The sequence below is a fragment of the Acinonyx jubatus genome, chromosome C1, assembly GCF_027475565.1.
Source record: "Acinonyx jubatus isolate Ajub_Pintada_27869175 chromosome C1, VMU_Ajub_asm_v1.0, whole genome shotgun sequence".
Lineage (NCBI taxonomy): Eukaryota > Metazoa > Chordata > Mammalia > Carnivora > Felidae > Acinonyx > Acinonyx jubatus.
This window is the reverse complement of record NC_069381.1, coordinates 153,664,818-153,690,488: the sequence shown is the minus strand read 5'-3', so window position 1 is coordinate 153,690,488 and position 25,671 is coordinate 153,664,818. Positions and strand designations below refer to the sequence as shown.

Sequence of the window (25,671 nt, the reverse complement as noted above, 5' to 3'; positions counted from 1 at the left end):
AAAACAAGGTGATGCTTCCTGCCCAGTGTACTATAAGGCAGTGTTTCCGTCTGCTCCTATCTTGAAACTGATGACAGTGGATGTAACTTTTTAAGGTTGAAAAGACAGCTTCTTTCCTAGGGATAAGTGAGGAAAAAAACAGGGACATTTGTCCCCTGATCTCCTACTGTGCTATTTCAGAAGACTTGAATGCAATTGAGATTGGAGAACAGTGTAAAATGAGTTTAGGGAACCTTTAAAGAGAGAGGTGACAAAGAAGAACAAATAAAGATGCTCTTGTCACAAAACACCTATGGAAATATAGGGGGAAATTTGCATACCTGTAAGTATGTAAATCAGACTATGTAAGAACATGCCATAAGGCTAAAGTGGTCTGTGAAAAAGGAAGGGAAAAATAAACTTTTCAAATGACTATTTCTGTTAGAAGGCATTATAAATATTAAGATCACAAAATCATTGTACTAGAAGTGACTTGTCTCTGGGGCTTAGTGGTAATTCATTGTGCAGATGAGTATGAAAATCCAAAGAAGTTCAGTGAATTCCCCCAAATCTCCAGAGTTAATGGCATAGCTGGACATAGACTCCATTGCACCCTAAATATTGAATGTTTTCTTTTGTTTGCTGATGAGAAAATAATTGCTAATCTACCCCAAATATTCATTCTTTGCATAACAGAATAAATCCTATAAAGCAGAAAGAACATATAATAAGTAAGCACTTTGGAAGAAAACAAAACACAAAAAATTATGAGGTGTTACCATGAAAACTATAACACACCAAGGATAAGAATGTCTTTTATAAGAATTCTGAGGTTCTTAGGAAAAATACTTATGTTATTATTTTTTGTAATATACTACAGATAGATCCACTTTCTATTTTCTTAAATCACGAGACTTAAATCATGTGGCTACAGATCTATTTTCTCGCTCTCCAAACATGCGCTTTTCCTCTGCAGTTTTTAAAAACAAAGTGACTAAATCAATCAACCAATAAAATTTGCCCAGTTACAGAACTTGTTATGTCTTCTTGAATTCTACTTTATATGGTAAGTCCGTGTTTAAAGCACTAAAACAAAGCAAAGTAGTACAATATAAGATAGAATGCTCTTCCTTTCTTGACCAATTATTCACATGCCTGTAGTCAGTCACAGAAGGATGACTATGCATCCTTGGCATCCTATGCATCCTGTGTTTCCTTGGAGTAAAATAATAGCTTTAAGAAGTCAGATGTAGAAAACAATGAGAAATAGTCAATGTAATTAATACAATCTTGGATTTTCTTCTAATTTCACAGCTTCTATTATTAGTGAAAGAATTCTTAGAAATATGCACAGGATAGTATTAACAGACATTTCAAAAGGGCCATTGTTACACTTATTATAAACCATTCTTCTAACCAGCTGTTCAGGAAATTTTAAATTTGGAATTTTGTGGTTTATAAAAGGATATGCTCGCTCTTACAACATTAACAAATAACAAATCTATCTTCATTTCCCATTAAACAAATAATTGTCTAAAATCTGAAGTAACAAGTTATATATATAAACCTAAAATCTTCAAAGAGTAAGAACTTGGAGATAAAGGTCAATGGTTTGATACATAATGCTGGGATCAGTGTGTTGCTCAAAAATATGGTCAAAGTCAGAAAAATGTCTATTCAGAAATACCCAATGTGGCACAGTTCGCAAAGCCAAGTGCTTTGTCATGATCTTATTTCTAAAGCAAGATTCCATCTCAGCACATTTTCTAAATGTAATATTTCTTCTTCCTGTCAAAATATGAGAGGTACATTCCTAAACTGTAGTGGTGGATCAAGTTTTATGGAAAGGATGACCATGTTATGATACTAAAATGGATATAATTGGATAAAAGATAGATATAAACACCAGATGCTTCAAAACTGGCTTGCACAAATACCGTTTAAATTTTTGTGAGTCACCTTATTTCTTTTCCCTTTTGCCCACCCAATATGGGTTACGTGGAAGTCTGTAGAATAAAGTTTAAGATACTTTGACCTCTGTATTTCACTGACAGACCAGTTGCTGGTGTTATGAAACTCATATTAGCTGTGTCTGATTTAAAGGAGGCACCTGGCTGAGGTAAAATCAGAAGAAAAGAAAGCTGTCAGAGATGAGAAAAGAACCAGAGGTATTAAAGTGTTTAGAAGAATTAAAACACACACTGAAGGCAGTAAATAGAATAATATATGCTATAGCAATGTGAAAGGAGATGCCAGAGAACAGAGAGCAAAATCCAAACCTTACAATTACAGCATTGCAGTGAGAGGCTGGGGGAGTAAGCAGAACATATCATATATATTTGAGGGAAAATTGCTGAAAATAAAAATTTGGGCATAGATTTAAATTATTTACCATAATCCAGAAATAAAATTAAGTTTAAAACACCAATATAACAATAAATCCTTGTAAAACTTGAATGTTTTACAAGGAGAGAGAAAAGTTCTACAATTATCTAGACATGTGAAGAGTTTCTGTGATGAAAAAACAAAATTCAGACATCCTTAGATGCCCCCTTTATAACACTAAACACTAAAATTAGTTAGAAAATTGGATACTGGTTACTGAAATTTTAGTTCTGTGAGCTCAAGTCTATATTAATCCACTTTGGTACTCATGTGAGGCATCAACACAAAGTCAAACACAGTCCATGTGACAAAAGCCAGTCAGAAAGAAAGGGTTTTACCATATAATACCTAAACAAGAAGGTAGAAATAAGATCAGATATAACAGTCATGAAAATAAACACAGGTCAAACGCCATACCAAAAGACAAACAAATAAATCCAACCATATGCCGCTCACAGGAAATAAACCTAAAACAAGACACAAGACACAACATTTAAAAAGAAAATATTGGGCAAAAATGTAACAGGCAAATATAAAATGAAGAACAGTCATCATGGCTATATTCCTTTCATGCAAAATAACATTAAAGACAAAGTGTACTAAATGAGATAGAGGGCCATTCAACAGATAGAAGATACTAATCCCACTGTGAAGCTGTAACCCTGTAGGCCTCTACATGCTGACTAGCATAGTACAACAACATATAAACATATTTCTTATCAGTAATAAGAAATATAAACATATTTCTTATCAGTAATAAGAAAAAGGAGAGCTTTATGGGAATCTAATTGCTGTGGGTGACATTCACATATCTCCCTCCATCTTTGCCATATGAAATTTCAAAAGGAAATGATTTGCATTATATAATTAGGAAGGCTTATTTTAATATATATACTCATTATCATTAAACAACTATTGGTTATCTACAGTAAGCATACGATACATTCACAATGCACCTTTCAATCTAGTTGGAAAGAGAGGCAGGAAATTATAACCCAAGAGTTAATAGGTTTGTACCAGCTAAGTTGGGAGCCTACGGGAGAGGACATAATCCACTCGGGTGTATCAATAAGCAGGTGTCAGGGCAAGCATCCTCAGAAGGGGGACATCTGCCCTGAAACATGAAGGAGCTGGCCATGTGACTATGTGGAAGAACAAAAGGGAGGAGACAGCAGCATTACCAATGAATCATGTTGGGGAAACTGGGTAATGATTTTGTGGAAAGCATCAAAGAGTTCCTCATGTCACAGCATGTTACAGAGTATTAGATGGAGTTAAGAGTTAGATGGTTTTTAAAATGATAAAAAATCTTTAGAGAAGTAGCAAATGATTTCAGTTGGACTTTCTAAGCATAAAAAATTTAAAGTAAAAAATCTTTTAGTGGCTCAGTCGGTTAGGCATCTGACTCTTGATTTAGCTCAGGTCACCAACTCATGGTTTGTGGGATCAAGCCCCCATGGGGCTCTGCACTGACAACGTGAAGCCTGCTTGGGATTCTCTCCCTCTCTCTCTGACCCTCCCTGGCTTCCACATGCTCTTTCTCTCTCAAAATAAATAAATAAACAAAAAAAATCTTTTAAACAAAAATAATTATAAGACAAAAGGAAAAGTGGAGGGGCAATTGTAATAAATAAGCTAAAAGTGTTACTTTTTCAATAAAGTACACTGACAAGTCAGAAACAAAATTGTAGACATGACTGAAAATAAAGGCCTCAAAAGAATGATTCACAAATAAAAAATGATAGCAAATATGTATGAAATGGTTTCTACGTGTCAGACATTAATCCATTTAGTGCTCTCAACCACCCTATGAGGTAGAGACTATTTTTATTTTTTATCTCCGTTTTACAGATAAGGAAACAGAGACACAGGAAGCTTGCAAAACTTGCTCAAGATAGGTGGCTGGTGAATTTCAGAGCTGGAAGGGGAAGCCAGGCAGTCTGGCTCTAGGTTCTGTGACTTTACAATCTGTGCTACTTCTCAAGGAATACACGTGTCCAAACACCAAAACCAAACCCAAACACCCACCTTCCCAGTAAACAGGTGAAGCGAACTTCAAACAACAAGGAGACTGTTCTGTCATGAACTGACTCCTATTGCGAATATAATAAAAACATATAGAAACGAGTCCCAGAGAGCTAACCCAGTATATAATTATGACTCAAAAGAAATTCCAAGTTTTAATAGTAATTTGAACTCTTAAGCAAATAAACAAGAAGTTAACTTTTTTTTCTTTGCAATTGTCTAAAGTCAATCCAATAAATCTTTATTTAGTCCAAACTAAGAGCCAGGAAGAAAGTGAGCTGGTGGGCCACAAAGAAGCCCACAAAGCTGGTGCAGACACAGATATCAGCTTCAATAAGGCAAACACACTTTCAGTGATGCATCAATAGCCTTCCTGCTGTATTTTGGATGCGTTATAAAGAAGTCAACTGTTTAGTACTTGGAAAATTGATTTAGAACTAAATTGGGAGAGTGATGAACTAACTTCTATCAAATCTAAACATATGATCTATAATCCAGCTCAGACTCGTGTACAGGATATCATACTGATGGACACAGCACAGGCTTACAGCCATTAGCATGAATAAGTTTTCTGTAATTCTCAATATTTGCATATCCCTCAGATAATAATAAAATTCATCTCTTTTAAACATTCATATTGCTGCTGCCAAGTCAAATTTGTAATCAATTTGAGTTTTATATATTTTACCCTCATTTGAATATTATAAAACCAAGAAGTAGATGGAGAATAAAATGAAAGAGCAAATGTGCAGCACAATCTTGCATTAATTTATAGTTCTTAAAAAAATACATGGAGAGGAAGGGCAAGGAGTAAAACGAGTGAAAGTGTGTGCCATGACAGCACAAAAACTGTACTGTGGCATCCATCCAGTATATGAGCAGAGTGAACCAGATTCCATTTTTAAAACTAGCCTCCGTATGGTCCTATTCCCTCCAAATGCACTGTGTTGTTGTGTATACACTTGTCACCTTCCCCCAAGTTTTTCATTCATTCGAGTTCATTTGATTACCATGCTTTATACATTAACAAAAACAGATAATCTCTCAGGGTAAGAAAAAGAATTAGTTTTTGCCTCCTTACTAACCCTTCCACCCTTCCCTAACCAGTACTCTCCCAGTTCACCAGATACTGGAAGAGATCCTGTACATCCAGTTGCCTGTGAGAGGAAGAAGAGAAGATTCAGCAATGTTGTAAAGCAAAATATTGGTCCTCCAACAATGTTCACATACTAATCCCCAGAATCTGTGAATGTGTTATTCTACATGGCAAAGGGGACTTTGTAGATGTGATTAAGTTAAGAGTTTTGAGATGGGGAGATTATCCTGGATTATCCAGATGTGTTCCACATAGTCCCAAGGGTTCTCATAAGTTAAAGAGAGATGCAAGAAAGTCAGTCAGAAAGGAAAGGTGATGACAGAAGCAGAGGTAGGGTTGAGAGAGAGGGGGTGAGGGGGGCAGTGCAGATTGTACATTACTGGCTTTGAAAGCAGAGGACATGCGTTAATGAATGTCGGCAGCTTCTAGAGGCTGGAAAAGGCAAGAAAACAGATCCCTCCACCCCCCTGGACCTTTTGGGAGGAGCTTGCCTCAGCCAACACCTTCACTTTGGCCCAGTGAAACCCATTTTGGATTTTGGAGCTCCAGAACAATAATATAACAAATTTGTGCCATTGTAAATTACTACTTTTGTGGTAATTTGTTACAGCAGCAATAGGAAGCTAATGCAAGCATCCACTCTACACGTACATACACCTGTCCATGTCAGAATTTACTACATGGTAGATTCTTTCTAAACATCTTTATTTATTTATTTATTTTTTTAATTTGAGAGAGAGAGAGAGAGAGAGAGTGAGCGCACATGAATGGGGGAGAGTGCAGAGGGAGAGAGAGAATCCCAAGCAGGCTCCACGCTCAGTGTGGAGCCCAACACAGGGCTCAATCCCACACCCCTGGAATCATGACCTGAGCTAAATCAAGAGTCAGATGCTCAACGAACTGAGCCACCCAGGCACTCCAGTAGATCCTTCTTAAGTCATATTTTAGTTCCAGGTCCCCCAAATCACACAGATTTATATACACAAACCACCTTGTGATAGAAACATCTTTGAAGTTATTTTTCATGCCCCAAAGAAGAAATGCCCATCTACTTATAGATAAGACTAAGTTTAAATGTCCATTTAGATTTTAATCTCTCTGAGTAAAAGAACTGCCGTTTCTAATTGTAGTAATGTATTATCATATAGACTTGTCCTGTTTTGTGCAGCTCCTAGCGTCTCACAAGAAGTACTTCTGGTACTAAAGCAGTTAAGAACAAATAGAATTTAGTCAGAAATTAGATAATTATTAGTACAGTAATATTGCCAGTTTTGGGTATATTTGGACATTTAATCATATTGCTATTAAATATTTCAAATTAATTGCTTAGTGTAGTTAAAGAATTGCCCAGTTAAAAAATCAATAATTGAATAAAATGACTTAAATTTCTTTGAAATGGTCAAATAAATTAGAACCATTAAATGCCTATCAATGGTGCATAGTTTTACAACTTAGGTCTCATGTTAGACATTTCCCTAGCATAATCAAACGTATATTGCATTATAACAATGATAACTACCTGTTAATGAGTATTGATTATGTGGTAAGCATTTTGCACGTATTCTTATACACCTACATTTTACATCTAATTCTTACAGCAACCGTATCTGATCAGTGGTATTATTTCCATTCAACTGATGAAGAAAGTAACATTTAAAAGATAAAATCATCTAGTAAGTGGCTGAGCCTGGAATTGAGTTCAAGTATTTCTGAACTACCTGTTCAACTCTACACAGTCTCTCATGTAAATATTTTTAATTAAAATATAACATTTTATTATAAAATACATTTTAATTAAGGCTATGAATCCTTTCTGCTTCCTAAACATCTATACACAAATCCTTTCTAAACATTTATTTTAGCGCATGTAGGGATAAGTCAAGGGGAAACCAATAAAGTTGAATTTCTATGACTCTAATTGTTTCTTTTTTCATCCTTATAAGTTTGGGTTTAGAATTAGAAATCGAAGTGAATTCCTCAATTATATTTCTTTGGTCACTACAGAGATCAAACTTGAGATGGGGTTAGGTATCGATCCATGCAAACAGGGAAATGACAGACTTGACTACAAGGGAAGAGAAATGCAAAGCAGGGGCCACTGCTCTAATTTTCTCTTGATCAATTCTGCTCCAGGGCATGGCAGGTGGTGTCCTGCTTCCACCACAGTGTCCTCTTGTTTGAATCTGCATCCCAAGTATACAATAAAAGTATCTGATAAACTCTCTTCCTAAGGCTTTAGTCATGCAGTTAGTAAACATCTACCACCCATCTACCATGAGCCAAGCACAGTGCTCAAGGCTGGGCATGACCTAATCACCATTATATTCAGTCCTGCTCTACTTGAAGAGAAAAGAAAAGAAAAAAAACAGAGAGCTTCTCAGGAAATACAGTATTCTAAGAAGTGTTGATTTGGCCTTATCTCTAAAAACAGCAATACAACAGGTTGCATCATTTCAACATGCTGACTTCTGAATAAAACCAGCTCCCAGATGGCTCAGCCTGCTAAGGAAGCTGGCTTGACTGAAGACACACCAAATGTAGTTCTCTTTAGGTGGGGAATCTTGAGGAACTTGGTGGCACACACTCCACATCCCCACCCCCAAAACCATATTTGTTTATATGGAGATGACATAAGATGGACCAAGCTCAATCCTATTTGATGGGGTTAAAGAGCCACTTGTAGCCCACCACAGGCTCAATTTCCCTTTAGATTTCCCCCACTTAACCTGGGCAGTGAGTAGCTCCCTCCACTGTGCTCTCCCACCACTTAAAAATTACACTTCGATTTGCATGACGTTACATTTTAGTGTATCTTTGAAGTTCCTCTGCCTGCCATATCCCCGCCCACCCTCCCACCTCCCACTGGGCTTCTGTCACCTTCCACCAACATGCAAGTTCCCCCAGCACAGGACAGAGCTAAGTTAATTTTGTAAACCTGTTTTACTCCAGGTTCTGTCTTGGGCTCTTATCCATCAGGAGGCAGACCCACATGCAGATCAACCATCCACTCTGGACCCAGAAGGCCCAATATTATTCTATCTCTGACATTCACTTTTGACTTTAAGCAAATTGCTTAACTTTTCTAAGCCTCTTTCTTCTTCCCTCTATCATGGGAATGATAACAGAACCTAGTGATTGCCTGTGAGGACTGAAGGAGATCTTATAAAGTAGTTTACATAATATCTTGCACACAGTAAATAATAAATGGTCACTAGCTGCCAGTCACCCTAGGTGTTATTATATCTCCTGCATGTAATTATGCAGGTAATCTGAGCTGGTACAAGTCTAAGAATAATAAAAGTTATGAAATTTCCCAAGGATCAAAGCTATAAGGAGAAAGGATAGGACTTGACTCTGATCCACCTAAATCTAAAGCCTTCTGTAAGGATATTCCATTCCTCTTTATAAACCTGGTATCTACCACGTTTCCTGAAACAAAGAGAGCACAGTAAATCATGAAGGAATGGAACTACACGATGAGATTCAAGCAAAGAAGATGGCATAACCCTACTCATATGGCCACAGGCATGGAGAAAATATGTAAAGGAGAAGAAATTACTAACTCAATGAATATGATATTCAAACTGTATCTTGACACTAGCTCATGAACTGGTTCACCAGCAAGCAACAAGGCAGTCCTCTGAAAACGTAAAGCTCATGAAAACCACCCTTGTATACAGATCAACTGTTTCCTTCCAAAAAAACATTCCCCACATTTCCCCCTCTTCTACGTAATTTAGGTAAAGCCATGAAACCATCAGTCAGTTATTTAACATTTTTCATTTCCCTATGCAACTTCTGAACGGTTTGCATGGTGCAGTGAGCCATGGTCTGGACCAGCCAGGTGGTGAGGATGCAGCCACTCCCTGAGTCTCTGCTGCCCTGTGGCTGCCTGCTACAGGCAAGGAGAAGGGTCTTGGATTTTTCTCACCTGTGATCCATTACACTGTTGCTCTGCTAGGTAACTTTGCCTTGCTATGTACCTCTACTAAATACCTCTACTAAGTACCTTTATTTAGGTGTTAAATAATCCCTAAATAGAGGTGTTGCTATATTCATTTAATCTGAATGTAGGTATTCTTCCTACTTGAGTATTCCTTTTATTTAAATTGAATTCCATCCTTTTCTTCCAAAAGTCTCTATTGCAGAAAATCCCCAAATTTCATGTCATTCTACATTATTCCATGTCTGCTTGAGTTGCTACCTTTTTGATACAACTTTTCCTCACTATTTTCTAAAGTACTCCTTTTTTATTCCCACTGCTTCATTACTGCTTTTCCTTTTCACAAACTCCCTGTGATTGCCCATCTCCAAATCTCCTTTACGTGTGGCTCGTTTACTAGTGGGCAGTACCTTTGTGAAGAGAATATCTTCCATCTTCTTTCTGGTTGTTTTTTGTTTGTTTGTTTGTTTGTTTTAGTTAGGCTAGAACTTGAAAACTGGCAAGCAAATGTAATCACTTCTTAACCACAGAGAGATAGTCATCAAAGTCAGTCTGTGATTAGCAGCAAATGTGTGTGCCTCTGAAAGGCAGTGCAGGAACAGACTAGTTAACATATCCATCAGCACCTCTAAAACTGTCAGGACCTCCAGATTACACAAAGTGACTTCATTCTGAGGTCAGAGCAATTTGTTGGTAGATGGAGATGAGTCATGCATACTAGCTTAGAATCTGTCTTCCCTAAAATGGTCCATTTTTTCTCTCATTGGTTTTGTAAAAATCCATATGAAGCTAGTTCATGTATACTGAACTGTTTTGTTGAGTTCCAAGTATGTTGAGGGCACTCAACAGGTCAAAAAATGAGCCACAGTAATATAATGGAGATGCTGAACCTTTACTAATTTGCAGCTTTGAGAAACATCCCGTGGTGTGCCCATCTTTAAGTGGTTTGTTTGTAGGAGGCAGAGGTAGGGAAGTTAATTACTTCCCGACTATGACTTTAACTCATTTCTGTGCTAGTTGCATTCTGGAACAGCCAGAGTTTTCTGGATCTGTTTTTAGGAATTCCCCGATACTTCGCCCTCTTTCTAACTCTCACCTCTCTTCTAAGGTTAGCATGTGACAAAGGATATTAAAAGAAAGCCCAAATCATCAAATTCTGACTCTTACCAATTTAGACAACTGATGCTGTGGCAGCTTTTCTCCTACTAATCACCCTTTTCCTTTGAGTAATAAAATATATTTAAGCCTTTGTCTTACAGAAATTTAGTCTCCAAATTTACACCAACTCTTTTCAATGACCTTAAGGAAGTCTTTGTTTAAAAGTGCTTTCTCTGCCTAAGTCTACAAACTACAGTATCCTTTGATATGTTATTTTTTCTTTTAAAACTAATGGCCGATAGGCTTGATCAAAAACTAATGGCCGATAGGCTTGATTCTACGTACTTTCTTTACTGAACATTATTTGGAAAAGCTAAGCAGTCGAGGGAAAAGAGAAAATGCTTCAATAATGTAACATACTGCTTGGTGAATAACAGACTCCTCTGGAAATAAATTCTGTCTTCCAGAGCAGTGATGTTCTTAGAAAAATTCCACTTTCTAAGAAAATGAATACTTTCAAAACGATGTGGGCTTTAATCATTTAACCTTGGGTAAGATGACAAAAATGCTAATGTTCAGCAGAAATGTTATGAATCTGGGGCACCTGGGTGGCTCAGTAGGTTAAGTGTGCAACTTCGGCTCAGGTCATCATCTCACAACTTGAGTTTGAGACTCACATCAGGCTCTGTGCTGACAGCTCAGAGCCTGGAGCCTGCTTTGGATTCTGTGTCTCTGTCTCTCTCTGCCCATCCCCCACTTGTGCTCTGTCTCTCTCTCTCAAAAATAAACATTAAAAAAAATGTTATGAATCCATGTTTTCCTTACAAAAGCTGTAGGTTCTACTAATGGGCTCTAAATTGAAAGGTAATTTGCATCTTGTTCAAATGTTTGTATCGTAACAACTACTTTCTCATTACTGTCCCTATAATTGAAGGGGGCGCTAAAAATGCTCTATATATTTTGAACAGTCTTAAATATAGAACAGGGATGTTTATAAAGTGTAATAATTTTAATGTATCAAAACTTTGAATCGGTCGGGTCCTAGGTTATTCTGTCACCAACAATTAACGTGACCTACATGCCCTTTGCATATAAATGTGGACTGTAACTTCAAAAGAAAAAGATGATGTCAGTTTCCTAATGCTATGCAGGTACTAGGGACAGTCCAAAGAGGGGAAGTAATTTAATAGTCTGCCCTGCTTAAGATACACATGAAGTACATAGTTAGTCAGTCTCATCATCCCTTAATTTATTTATACTTATTTATCTTTAAAAATTTGGCATTGGCATTTGTTTCTTTTCCCTTAGAGTCAAAACCTAATCCTCTAAGTGCACCATAAGTGGAGCAACTCAGTTTATGCTGCTTATTTCACTCTTGTTTTTAAAGGGTGAAGTGTAAAAATCACTCTTTAAATGTTATCCAGATTAAAACTTGCTCTTTTCTATGCACATTAAAACAGTAACAAAAAAAAAAGACAGTAACATCTGTGAACAACAAAGAATTTAATTAAAACTTGCAAACAAAAGATTTCCTAGGCCAATGGTATTTTAGATCAAGTGTAAGAGAAGGTGAGAGGTGGGAAGTTGGGGGGAGTGAATTGTAAGAAGCAATTTTAAAATTATATATTGGGCCTCATTGTAAAATTCCATATGAAGCTTTAAATTGGATTAAGTTCCCCAGACTATTTCTTTTAGACACCAAAAGTCTTGGGCAGATGGACAAGTCATTTCAGCTTAGTGTGACCTGCCACTGTATTAGGACACCTCACCTGATAGGGAAGAACTCAGACTGTAAACTTAAGCAACTCCTTGTTTGTCAGCAATTACTATTTTAAAAATTTTAGACATGTAACCACAACTGCAGGCCATCAACCACTGGCCAGGAGCTCAGCACCGGTTTCCATCTCTTAAGTCTTTTGTTTGCCTGCATAACCGTATCTACCATGATTTCAGTCAGTCTCTCTTAGCTTCATCAGTTTACAAAATGGCCATCACAAAGTGGCCAGAAATGCTCTTTATGTGCCCTATTTGGGAGTAGGAGGAGTCTAAAGCATTTCTAAGAATGATCTGCTCGTGCTTTCCGTAACGATGAGTGGCAGAGCCTTTCCTAACATTCTTGCAGAAGTGGTTATTGCATTTTTATTATTATTTGGAACTAAAATTCCTAGATTCCCAAGACATAAATGGACAGTCGAGATGAAAACAGCTGTTTGTTTTAACGTTTGACATCACAACGTATACACAGTGCATGACCATTAAGCATTTATCAAATGAATTTGTCTTCAAATAATAGTGCAAGATCCAGTGCCCATCTTTCGATAGTTCCTGTTGATAGATTTTGTTACTTTCTCTCTTTTACTTCTTTTTAAAGTGTAGAAAACAAGTTCCTAATTCTGCAACAGAAGATATTTAAGCAGCCTGGAGATGTGAAAGTTGGGATTACAGCTTCCAGGAGGGAGCAAAAATAAACTTCTTGCCTGTGAACCCATGAGTCTCCCACAATGAAATCCAGCTCATCACCAAAACTGCTCCACAGGACACCGCATGAGCAAGTGAAAATTAGAACTGCACAAGAATGTTTGCTTGGAAAGTAAAACCAGTCAACTTTGGGCTTTCTGCCAAATTCAATTTCTGCCAGGAATTCTTCTGTTATTACATATCTGCAGAAAGCAATTAGAAAAATTTTATAGCTAAAAAATTCCAGATATATTTATGTCTCCATCGCAGTTCAGTCCAGAAGAAAAGAACTAGCCTTCTCAGGCCAGAGGGTTAAGAGCAGGATTACAGACAGAACACGCAGACACTGATGCACACTCACATTTTTCCTTGGAGGAACATCTAATCACAAGTGGTATCCTATTTGCTTTCTGAGATCTAGGAGAAGGACCTCAGTAGGTATTCAGGGTGTCCCAGTGCACTTCTGAGATGGAAGGTTGCCAAGAAAAGCAGATGTGACAGAAAGCCCTACGTCCCATTCACCAGCAGTGCAGGGCCTGAGGAAAACGTCATAAACCTCACCAAGCCTGACACTTGCCATTACAGAAAGTATCTCAGAAGGAGGAATTAAAAATGTTGATGCTTTGCAGCATGCTCTGCCTTATTCTTTATAAACTGAGCATGGAGTTGGTGAGTAGCTTAGACCAGACACATCTGCTCTATCATTTTCAGTCTCCTGAAAAATTCCCGACACCCAACCATATCTAGTTTCCTGGGCTCCATCCCCAGTCTTCTGTTTTTGTCTCACCACACACACTCCATCAGCTCTCGGCTTCATCTCTGTTACACCAAGGGCATATCTCTAGTGACTATCTAAGCCCTAATTTTATGTTGTTAAACATTTTAAAATTCAACATAGCCCTTTTCTAAAAAGCATTACTCACAAACCTGTTTCTATTCTCAAATTTTCCAGATGTATATTAGAATAGAGAACATCTGGGGTTCTCGGGAATAATGGTAAATGTGATAAGGAGTCAATATTTATATATTATATATTATGTATTATATATTATATAATGAGAGAGGCATCCTGGGAATGGGAGTACAAATAATACATCAGGGGAAAATGTTGAATTGGTTTCTGGTGAGATAAATTTAGCTCAAGAATGTGGGGACAAATGAAACAGAGAGGGGTCAATGAAAACTCTACTGTTGCAGCTGACAATGGGGCCCCAGTTGAGTGGGCATCAGGTCTAAAGCATGTTTCTTTAAGATCTTAGACCTATCCCTGAAGCCTGGATTCAGGAGCCCTTAACTCCAGGTATCCAACACTCCTGAATTGTTCCGGGCCTTAGTTTGAAATGCAGGCATGATGTCCATCACAGGCTCCAATCCCACCTTGTTTCTAGTCCTCCTTACTTCTGACCTTGCCATTTCTTTTCCTATTAATAGCTTAGCTACATTCCTCAAATCTGATGCATTGCACCTTTCATTGGCTCGTGATCTTTTGCTTTCTTTTCAGCTATTGGATTCTTGTTGGCCTTTGCTGCTTCAGATTCCCTTTGTAAACAGTCTGGTCCCTACAGCCCCATCTTTCAGTGCCTTCTCCCTCAGTGAGTGTTCTCCTTCCATCTTTACTCAGACACTGCAAGTGGATCCAAGTTATAGAGAGATGAGGCAAAGAAAAGTAGAGAAGCTGAGGGGCAGGATGTGTTGAAGATAGGAAGATTATGCTGAGGGCCAAGATCAGTTTTAGTTGAAAACAGAGAAAACTGTGGTCTAAGAGAATACTTTGAGAGTCCAAGAACTAAGTCAAAGTAATGAAAAGGTCCAGTAAGTGGCTGTGAGCAGCTCTATCAGAAAGGAGACAGAGTCATTAGGGTTGAGGTAGTTGAAGAGTTCGATTTCTTGAAGAAATGTGATGTTGACATCAAGAACAATAGGAAGGTTATTAGTTTCAAGTGTTGGAATTATTATAATAGAAAGAGGGCACTTAATAGCTTTCTACAACTCCAGAGAAGACAGAAATTTAATTTGAGTTGAAAAGTGCATCTCTGAAAGGTAAGGATGACTTTAACAACAGAACAACCTATTAAATCAGGTAGATGATTTTCTCTCTGAAACAGTTTTTAGTGTGGTGTTTTTCTGAATGTTCAGCATCTAGGAAAACTTGGTACCTTATTTTCTTATCTTGCTCTCTGGGAAAGAGATAATAACCATTATCTCATTATCTCTTTTGAGATAACCATATCTCATATCTTTATGAGATAACCATTATCTCATAGCCTCTATGAGGCTATGTTATACTAGCCTCATATATTAAATAATAATAATAATAATAATAACAAAAACAACAGTAACAGCAAAGGCTTATACAACACTTACCATGTACCAGGCACTATTGTAGTCATTTTACAAATATTAATTTATTTAATCCTTAAAACAACCCTATGAAATAGATATTAATAGTGTCTCTACTTTCAGATGAGGAAATAAGCACAAAGATATTAAATAATTTGCCCAAAGCCACCCAGGTGGTAAGTATAAGAGCCAGAATTCAAACCCAGGCAGTCTGGTTCCAAGGTCTGTGTTCAACTAATTAGGGTTCACCTGACAGCATTTTCTGATTTCCCAATAAAGTGTTATCTAGGGTTCATTTGGAACCTCTTTTGGCCCTCAGAGATGGTGTTTTTGTGATTCTGGTAAACTGAGGGCACTGCATACATCTTAAGGATAATATACTAAGGAATATATTCCAGAGGTCTTTAATGGAAATGAGATCAAATAAGAAGGAAGAGGAAAGGCAAAGAGAGAGAAGATCTTGCATCACTTGAGAAATCTTTCTGATTTCAAGAACTATTCAGATTGATTAAAATGTAAAGATGATATCAAAAATGAAGTTTTACATAGCTCCTGGAACTTTTACCATAAATCTATCCAGGGGAGAAGTATCCTGTAGAAAATGTTTATGTTTATTATTATTATTGTTGTTGTTGTTGTCGTAAGGATGTTTGACACTTTCTTGATACAAATGTTTACAAAATTTTGTGTCAGGTTCAATGTTATGCAAAGAGTAAAAAGAAATGTCATTTTGGATGATATTGTGGTTATTGGTTCTTGTCTGAAGACTACTCTTCTTTATTTGAACATCCAAATGCACTTCAAGAATATGAAAGAAATGGAAGACAAATATGGAGACACCAGTAACACCACACTTTATAAAAAATAATATATAGAGATAAATATGAGCATAATGGAACATAATGGAAAGAAATGGTAATAACGTACTATAATGACACAGTCAAGAAACTGGGACCAGTTGGGTTGAAATGGTGAGGTAAATGAAAAGAGGTGAACACTGAAGCCTGAGGTAATTTATTGCTTCTATTTAAAGGGTGGACTATTAGAAAGTATAAATAGTAGTTTGGGGTTGATAACTGCAATAGCCGGACTAGATCTTTTCAGGAAAAAAAATGTAACTTAAATACAAATACATGCCTTCCTTTCATATTTCATTTCTCTGATATTTTACAGAGTCAAAGTTGGGGCTGTTGTCCAGTTCTGGATAACAGATGGATGATGATGCATCCTGAAATTATTCCCACTCCAGAATGAGTCAGTGACTGAAGCAGGAATGCACTAATACAGTTACATTCCTAAAAATATATGATTTTGAGTGCTTTGGGACTCAGAGGGCTAGCATAGTTTCTCCTGAAGAAGGTGGGGCTGTAATGAGCTTCTGTTCCCACTCTGAGCATCTGGAAGGGTTCATAGGACAGAAGGAACTAAGCTGGCTGCTGATGGCCGTCACTTGCCCCTTTAGCATCCCTACCTCTAGCCCCTGTATTCTACCTGAAAACTGCTGCTGGGCTTTACCCTCATAGCAAACCAGCAGACTTCCTCCCTGTAGCAGGGAAATATCTTGGGATCCAACAGAAGCAGAGGCAGTGAATTTTATAAAGAGCTTGTAGCTGTAATTGACAACCTTTAATCATGTGAAAAAACTCACTTTATTCTTGTCCCTTCCCAGAAATATTCCAACTTAGCAGTACAACCCTTGTGTGGAGAATCAAAAATTCTAACTTAAAAAACAGATACATTAAAAGGTGGCCTTTAGCTTTACAAAAAGTTTTTTCATTGTCTCCTTCAAGCTCTTATTTACCATTCCCTATGAACCTGGAATTATTTGACAAAAAGGCTTCCTGGCTAGATAAGGTAAAGCTGAGTTCTTATTATGACAGTACAGACTAAAAACGAACAAACAAAATTACCGTAAACAACATAGACAGTGATAAAGCACCTAGGAGGTTATAATGTAATTCATCGGGAAATGGGACTCTACTTATCAAAATGTAACATACATAGCTAAAAAAACCCCAGCCACTTTATAATGTGAATTCTACCTACGTTTTATTTCAATGCAATTAACTTCCTATGAATTAAAAATTACATTAAATGATAATCAAACATTAGTTTATGTTAAGTCACATTCATTGAACTTTCAATGAAGAACATTGAGAACATATTTGGAAATCATTTATAATGCTGGATTTTGCTTGTAAAATTAATGGTGATATGAATTTTTTTTTTAGCTCTTCAGTGTTGGTAACTACCACGTTGACACATTTAGAAATACACATGCTGATCTATTCAGATTCTTTAGGAAGATGCTATTGGATCTTGTACAAACAGAGATATTTCCCAAAATAAATTCTTTTAATATTATATTTATCTTAAATCATGTGTATGTCTAGAGCAATTTGGCAATTACTTACTTTTGAACCATCAGATATATCTAAAGTGTTCAATTCACCAGGCAGCAGGATATATCCTGCATACAATTATAAGAATGTAGAAGACAGATCTACTTGAAGGTCTGCCAAAAAGAGCAGTGAAAAATCATGTGCCAATGACAAGACAGTGGGGGTGGGGGAAGAGTTCTTCTAACACAGAGGATGAGCAAACTTAAATGCTTAGTAAAATTAAAAAATAAAGCCATCATATTTTGAATTTTAACTAAATATGTGGACCAGGTCTCCTTTTACACAATTTTTCATAATTTTCTGAGAACAGGAAATGCAAAAAGAAAGCAACAAAAACCTACTGTTGGAAAAAAAGGACTTTATCAAGGTATACCTGGAAAGATATCCCACGTCATGGGGGTGGAGTGGGATTGGGTTGATGTTAATGGCATAAAGCTTTGTGGAATGACATACAGCATGAAATAAAAGTCAAAAGAGTTGGTTTCTAGTTCTCTGTGCTTAAGAAGAGTTTACTAATTAATGTTCCTTTGCCTCAGTTTTCTTATCTAGAACTTAAAAGTGTTAAACCAATAGTCACTGAGGTTGTTTGTGTCCTCTGTGTAATAAATTCATTTTATTCTTGACAATATTTTAAGAAGTACAGCTACTCTACCAGGAATTTGGATTATCTACTGTACTGCTCACTGGCAGATTATTTTTATGCCATCATTTAGGCTCATAAAGAGTCATTAAATATAGCTACACCATCATCTGTTGTATCTAAAGAGATACGAGTAATCATTGCATTTGCTGACTTTCAATGTTTTCAAGAAAATAAAATCTTTGCTTTTTTCCTTGTCTAATTGTTGTCCTTTGTGCTTTTACTGATTATACTGTACAAATAAAAAATACTCAGGTTAGTTAAATTTACAAGTGATGGATTCCAATGATTAGGAAAGTATATAGGATAAAAGTTTTACTCTGGAGTTCATAGGTAGCATTTCAAAGGAGAAGAGATTTTGTAGACGTATGTGACATAATAAAAAATAAATGTTTAGTCTTTGTCCCTGGCTTCTAGCACACAGATCCTACAACTCTTGGAATCTCTTGGTTGGCAGTGTCTTTGGTATGCTAATGAGATGATTCTGGGTCTTCTGTGGGGGTTGGGGGAAAGTAGAAATGAGTTCTGGATAGGAGCTGATTGCCAGAAAAACAACCTAGTGATTAGAGAGTTGGAACATTCAACCCCACTTCCCACCTTTGAGAAGGGGAGAAGGGCTAGAAATCGAATTTAATAACCAATAGCCAATTATTTAGTTAATCATCCTACACAATGACATCTTAATAAAATCCCTAAACAACAGGGTTTGGTGAGCTTCCAAGTGTGTGAATGTGTTGACAGGTATGGAGCCCAGAGAGAGTGTGGTGCTCTATGCCACTGTCTGCTGCCTCACTTTGCCCTATGCATCGCTTCTATTTAGCTGTTCCTGGGTTAGTGGAGAAAGTGGGGGGCAATCTGGGGTCTCCTCTAACTCTGCAAGTTAGTATGAATACTGATTTAAATTGTATACTGAGTTGGTTTTAGAGAATTGGAGAATTGGTTGGTGCCAGAAAACACCACATATTTGTTGTCAGGAAAAAAACCAGTACAATATCTACACAGTCCTATAAAGACCATGCATCTATATGGAATAAATCAGTGTTCTGCAAAAGTCGTTTCTGAATCAGAACAAGCTGAAGTTACCCACCACTCTGCAAGGGATGAGACTGTAATTTGAATGAGGAAGTGTCTGTTTCAGAAGCAAAACAAACAATAAACAAATTACAACTTAATTAAGTTTCAAAGTGTAACTTTTGAATGCTTTCAGATAGGAGGTGGGAAGCAAATAAAAAGGACCATGTCATGTCAATTAAGTTCTGTCCCCCACAGATTGTTCAATCAAAGTTTTGGCATTACAATGCCAGGAACTTATTAAGTGTCTGCCCTGCTCTATAAATTACTGAATCTAGACATGACTCCCAGCTAGGAAACAGGTCTTACAAAATGGTCTCTTAGTGCCCAGAGTTGTGTATCTGTATGAGGGAAAGACAGAGAGAAACAGAGAGAGAGAGAGGAGAGGAAATCGTTCCCAGTACCAAGCTTACTAGGAGAGTCTAACCCCAAATAATCTCATCATAAGTTATATTTTACCAAACAAGTAAAAAGAATACTGATGTGCATAAGTTGTTCGATTGTGGTAAATATGAGAGACAGAGCAGGGAAGCTGACTGAATAGTGACAGCTATCAGTGGTAGACAACTGTAAATGATCTATGAAATTTGTGGGCTTTTTACCAAAAATAAACCAGAGGAAAGGCAACCAACCCTTTCTTCCTCTGCAATTATAGAAGACTTGAGGCCTGGGATGACATTTTTGCATGAACATCTTTTGAAGCAAAGCTCTCTCTGTTCACTGGAGAATGAATGCCTACTTTTAATTTTCAGGTTGGTGAAGGAGGCTATATCTTAAAGATGCCCAACATCAGATGAAAGCAGAAACATTTACTCCAAACTCCGGACTACAGTTTTCCCAAATGGCTGGCACTCTGCCAAATTTGCAGACATCCAAAATGCTCTCAAAAATGGGACTTGTTGGGGTGCCTGGGTGGCTCAGTCGGTTAAGCGTCTGGACTTCGGCTCAGGTCATGATCTCACAGTCTGTGAGTTCGAACCCCGCATCGGGCTCTGTGCTGACAACTCAGAGCCTGGAGCCCATTTCAGATTCTGTGTCTCCCTCTCTCTCTGCCCCTCCCCTGTTCATACTCTGTCTCTCTCTGTCTCAAAAATAAATAAATGTTAAAAAAAATTAAAAAAAAATGGGACTTGTTGTTCATTTACATGTTAATACTAAGAAGGCCAAATACTCAAAGATGAGCCAGAGAAGTAGAGGAATATTTAAGCATAGAACTCAAGACTTCCTCATTTCTGATCCAATATTTTTGCCACTCAGTGGTGATATCTTTAAAACTCCAGGGAGTTCCTGGGTGGCTCAGGTGGTAAGTGTCCGATTCGGCTCAGGGCATGATCTCACAGTTTGTGAGTTCGAGTCCCACATTGGGCTCTTTGCTGTTAGCACAGAACCTGCTTCAGAGCCTCTGTTCCCCTCTCTCTGCTCCTCTCCAGCCTGCAACCTCTCTCTCTCAAAAATAAACATTAAAAAAAAACCCACTCAAAATAGGTGCTCTTTCATATTAAAAATCATGGCTTTGAATGTAGCTGAGGTAAATATTTTACTCCTTTGGCATTCTGCACATGAAATTTTCCAATAATTTAAACAACCTACAGCTTGTCAGTGACCAAATGGAGCTCTGGTAAAAATAAATATCTTTCAGTTCAGCACCAGCTGGCTATATTTAAACCCTCTATTATGTAATCTTAAAGTGTCCTTGCTTGTAGTTGGTGTCTTAAGATATTCTGTTATAATGCCTGTCCCAAATCACTTCAGTCTCTAACATCTAAACACTTAAGGCGCAACAGGACCAAATTAAAGTGTTCACAGGCAATCGAAGACAGAAAAAATCCATCTGAAACAGTATATAGGCCATGGTGCCTTTAAAGTAAAATCTCAGTCTTCTCTCTTTAAGTTTGTAGTTACTATAATTAGGGCTGGCAGATCCAACTGGCAGTGCTTTCCTTAATTCTGCAAAACATCGAAGAACCTGATTCTTTAATCCTTACTCCTAGTAATGCTCCCAAAGGAGATGAGACTAGCTCGGGCATGAAGTACAGAATCAAACTAACGCTGGAGAAAGAATAATTTTCAACCCATTCCTCTGAGCAAGCTGCAACAGTCGAAGATATTTTAAATTCTCCCTTCCCCTCACCAAATTCCAAGAAATACAGTTTATATTTTTTGGTATATTCATTGTCTGTTTTACTAATTTACAGTCATAGAAGATACACTAATTTTTCAGTTTTCTTTTTTAGCTATAAATTATAGTTTTCACTCATGACTTTTTAGTTTCAAGTTTGGCTCATTATTCCTCAACACTACATATGAAACATGCTAACTCTCTGGCAGAGAGTAATATATGAAGCCTTAAATTTAACAATATAAAGTAATGTTAAATATTGTCATAAAAACAAAATACAACTGAATATTTTCTTTTATAACAAGTTCAATTTGACCTGTGGTCTTCACTGATCTGTAACATATTCCAACCCAGGAAGTGGGTGTGTATCAACGACTATATTGCACATACCTTTGGTAATAGACTTAACCCCAAGTTCGTGAAAATGTCATGTATCTTCACAGACGAGTTTCCTCCCTTGTTTCACATACAGCAAATTTCCCAGTCCCCTGAAAGCGGTCGGTGGAGTGGAGGCCGGCTCCACTGAAGGGTCTATCAAGCAAGTAGATGGGACGGCTGAATTTATTTTAGCCCCGTGTCTAAAGGATGCAACTTGGCACCTATTTTTAGGAACTGAGCTCTGTCTAGGTGGGGCCTGAGTCAACTACTCTTTTCAGAAGTGTGTCTCTGAGGGCACTCTGGCTCGCAGTGTCCTCGGTAATGTATGCATGGTTTTAACACATGTGCAGTCAATCAAAACCCCTTCCGCAGCCAAGGCCATCAAGCCAATTCTCAACTTTGAAACAAAGCCTAAACAATAATCAGCACCAATGAGGAAAAGGAGGGACTAAAGGCCTTGAATTACTCCCATTGGTTTAAATAATTTTAATCTTTCAAGAGGCAAGAATATGAAAATAAACCATGTAGAAAAAGTTCCAGTGTATTCTGGTGGAATTAGTGTCCTCTGGAAGAGGAAGCATTACTTTTATTTAGAAAATGTTTTTCGATATGGAAAGTGTTTGCCTTTTGAGGTCTCATATGCAAGGCAAAACACTATTGTAGTGTTTGTATAAATAAAGAAAGTGCTCTTTTGGTTAAAAAAGTGAGGAAAGAAGGGGTAAGAAGACATTCTAGCTTAAAATCACTTGGCATGAGGAAGAACAGTCAGGGGAAGGAGTCACCTCACATGCTCCTGAGATAATAATATTGAATGTCCTTTGCTGCCGCCTTACTTACTCAGCATGACCTGACCTGGAAGAAAGTAGAAGTCACCAAGCATTGCTATTTGGTTCCATAATGCCAATACCTAATACTTCCTAAGTAAATATAAAATAACCAGCTTCCCCTATCTCTTCTATTATTTTCCTAGTGCAGTGTTAAGTGGGATATTAATGGCATCACAGCAAACCCAAAAAGAGAGGATGTTTCCCTTTGACTTATGGAAAACAGTTATATACTGTTTATTTTGTACAAAATGTTTACAAGTGAGCTATTTCTCATATTATTTACTAAGAAAAGCCAGTATATACATTTTTCCATGTGCAATATTGATTTCTATCAAAAGTCAAGGAGTGATATCCCAGCTAATTAACTCTAAGAAAAGCCTTCTAAAATGGTATCCCTGTATGCTCCACAAGATCCTTCAGGGCCAGGAGCCAGTATAGTCCAATTATTTTAGAGTTGTGCTGTCCAGTACAGTGGCCATTAGGCACATGTGGCCATTTAAATTTTAACTGATTAAAATTAAATAAATTTAAAATTCAGTTTCTCATTGTGGCATTTTGTAAATGTTTATTTATTTATTTTGAGAGAGAGAGAGTGCAGGGGAGGGGCAGAGAGAGAGGGAGAGAGAGAGAATCCTAAGCAGGCTCAGCACTGTCAATGCAGAGCCCGATGCAGAGCCTGAACCCACAAATGGCAAGATCACGACCTGAGCCGAAATCAAATCAAGAGTCTGACGCTGAGCTGTCTGAGCCACCCAAGCACCCTCGCACTAGCCACATTTTAAGTACTCAGTTGCCACATGTGGTTAGTGACTATGCATTAGTACAGATACAGCACATTTCCATTATTACAGAAAATCCTACAGACAATGCTGATTTAGAACACAGGATTTCAGGGGTGCCTGGGTGGCTCAGTCGGTTAAGCGTCCGACTTCGGCTCAGGTCATGATCTCACGGTCTGTGAGTTCGAGCCCCGCGTGGGGCTCTGTGCTGACAGCTCAGAGCCTGGAGCCTGTTTCAGATTCTGTGTCTCCCTCTCTCTCTGACCCTCCCCCATTCATGCTCTGTCTCTCTCTGTCTCAAAACTAAATAAACGTTAAAAAAAAAATTAGAACAGAGGATTTCAACACAGCTTTGGTGTTCACCAAACTCTTGACCTGGCAAGTTTCCTATGTTGTGTAAGCTTCACTTCACTTATCTGTGATTAAACATGACTAAGTTTATTTACTTTAAATGGTTGCTTTGGAGATTAAATAACATATATAAAATATTTACCTCAGTCTAAATCTAGGACAAAATATTTATTTTAAAGTGATTCTTATTACTTTATGTCACTATATACTTAAAACAGCACTAGATCTAAAATCACAATAGTTCGACTTAAGTTATGAGGAGATGGATCCTCCAATGTGTATACAGTCAACTTTACTCTTATATTTGCATATAGATGCTAGTGATGCTTATGGTGGTTTTATTCTTTCCAAATGCTGTTAATTCCGCAAAGATGTGACTTATAGCTTCTTCATTTTCCCTGCTTATTCCAAACTACCTGCTTTCTCATTCCACTGAGTGACGTATTTTTTTCAACTGTTCTTTATATTTCACTTAAGATAACCTTTCTTCAAATTTCCTCTTTTAATCCTTTCAGCAAAGGAATATATTTGATTTAAATGCATGCACATAAATAAAATTATTTTTTCATATTTTTCTTATTATAATTTTCTAATGCTTATAATCATCCCAAAACACAATGATTATACATTGTTAAAAGAAAAAAAAATAATGGATAAGAAAAGAAAACTTGGTGGAACATCATAAAATAGTTGGTAATGGAATAAGAGCAATAAATGTCAGATCTGGGGGTGTCCGGGTGGCTCAGTAAGTTCATCGTCCAACTCTTGATCTTGGCTCTGGTCATGATCTCATGGGTTATGGGATCAAACCCCACATCAGGCTCTGTGCTGACAGCTCTGAGCCTCCTTGGGATTCTCTCCCTCCCTCTCTCTCTCTGCCCCTCCCCTGCTTGCATGTGTGGTCTCTCTCTCTTCCTCAAATAAATTGAAAAAAAGATCTATAGTAGCATGCATAAATTAATTAACCTAAGATCAAGCAAAAATTTGCAGTTACAGAACTAAGTAGCTATCATGCAATTTGGTTTATTCATTTTAGTCATGAAGACAATGAAAATACAAGCACTTGGATTCTTTTTTTTAAATGTTCTTAATGTTTATTTATTTTTGAGACAGAGAGAGACAGAGCATGAACAGGGGGAGGGTCAGAGAGAGAGGGAGACACAGAAGCCAAAGCAGGCTTCAGGCTCTGAGCTGTCAGCACAGAGCCCAATGTGGGGCTCGAACTCGTGAACCGCAAGATAATGACCTGAGCCCAAGTCGGACACCCAACCGACTGAGCCACCCAGGTGCCCCTAAGCACTTAGATTCTTACTATTTATTATTTTGGTTGTTTCAGACACTGATTTTAATTCTTTGATAGCAATCGAATCAATTATTATGAAATTACTATGAAAGTAAGATGGATGAACATGTGGGTAGACAGATGAACAAATGGGGACAAACAGGGATGATGAGATAGATATATAGGTAGATAGATGAGATGTAGATAGACAGGTAGAAAGATTCATAAGGTGATTCCTTGTCTCATAAATCTTAAAAAGTTGAAGTGGAAAATTTTCCTGCCTCTCCAATACACAAACACACTTTAAATTATCTTCACACTGCCTAGATACCTATACCTATTAAAACCTGTGTTGTACTCAACTGAAACCTACATAAGAATGTTGCTCCTAGTGAGATGGAGTAATTAGCATAAGACCAGTGCCCCCACTGAGAACGATTTAAAAAGCTGGATCAATTACAAAAAAAAAATATGTATATGTGTAAGGCATCAGGAATCA

General features: G+C 37.4%; 1 protein-coding gene across 2 annotated transcripts in view; it reads right to left on the bottom strand.

Moving 5' to 3' along the window:
* The window catches only part of XIRP2 (xin actin binding repeat containing 2), a 72,568-nt gene extending 50,415 nt beyond the window's left edge, over window positions 1–22,153 (bottom strand). Inside the window, exon 1 of one of the 2 annotated variants that reach the window (XM_027055564.2) lies at window positions 21,946–22,153. The gene's annotated coding sequence lies outside the window, so the exon portion shown is untranslated. The remainder of the gene's footprint in view (window positions 1–21,945) is intronic. The other variant, XM_015066919.3, reaches the window with a different exon arrangement.
* Window positions 22,154–25,671: the final 3,518 nt, after the last annotated feature.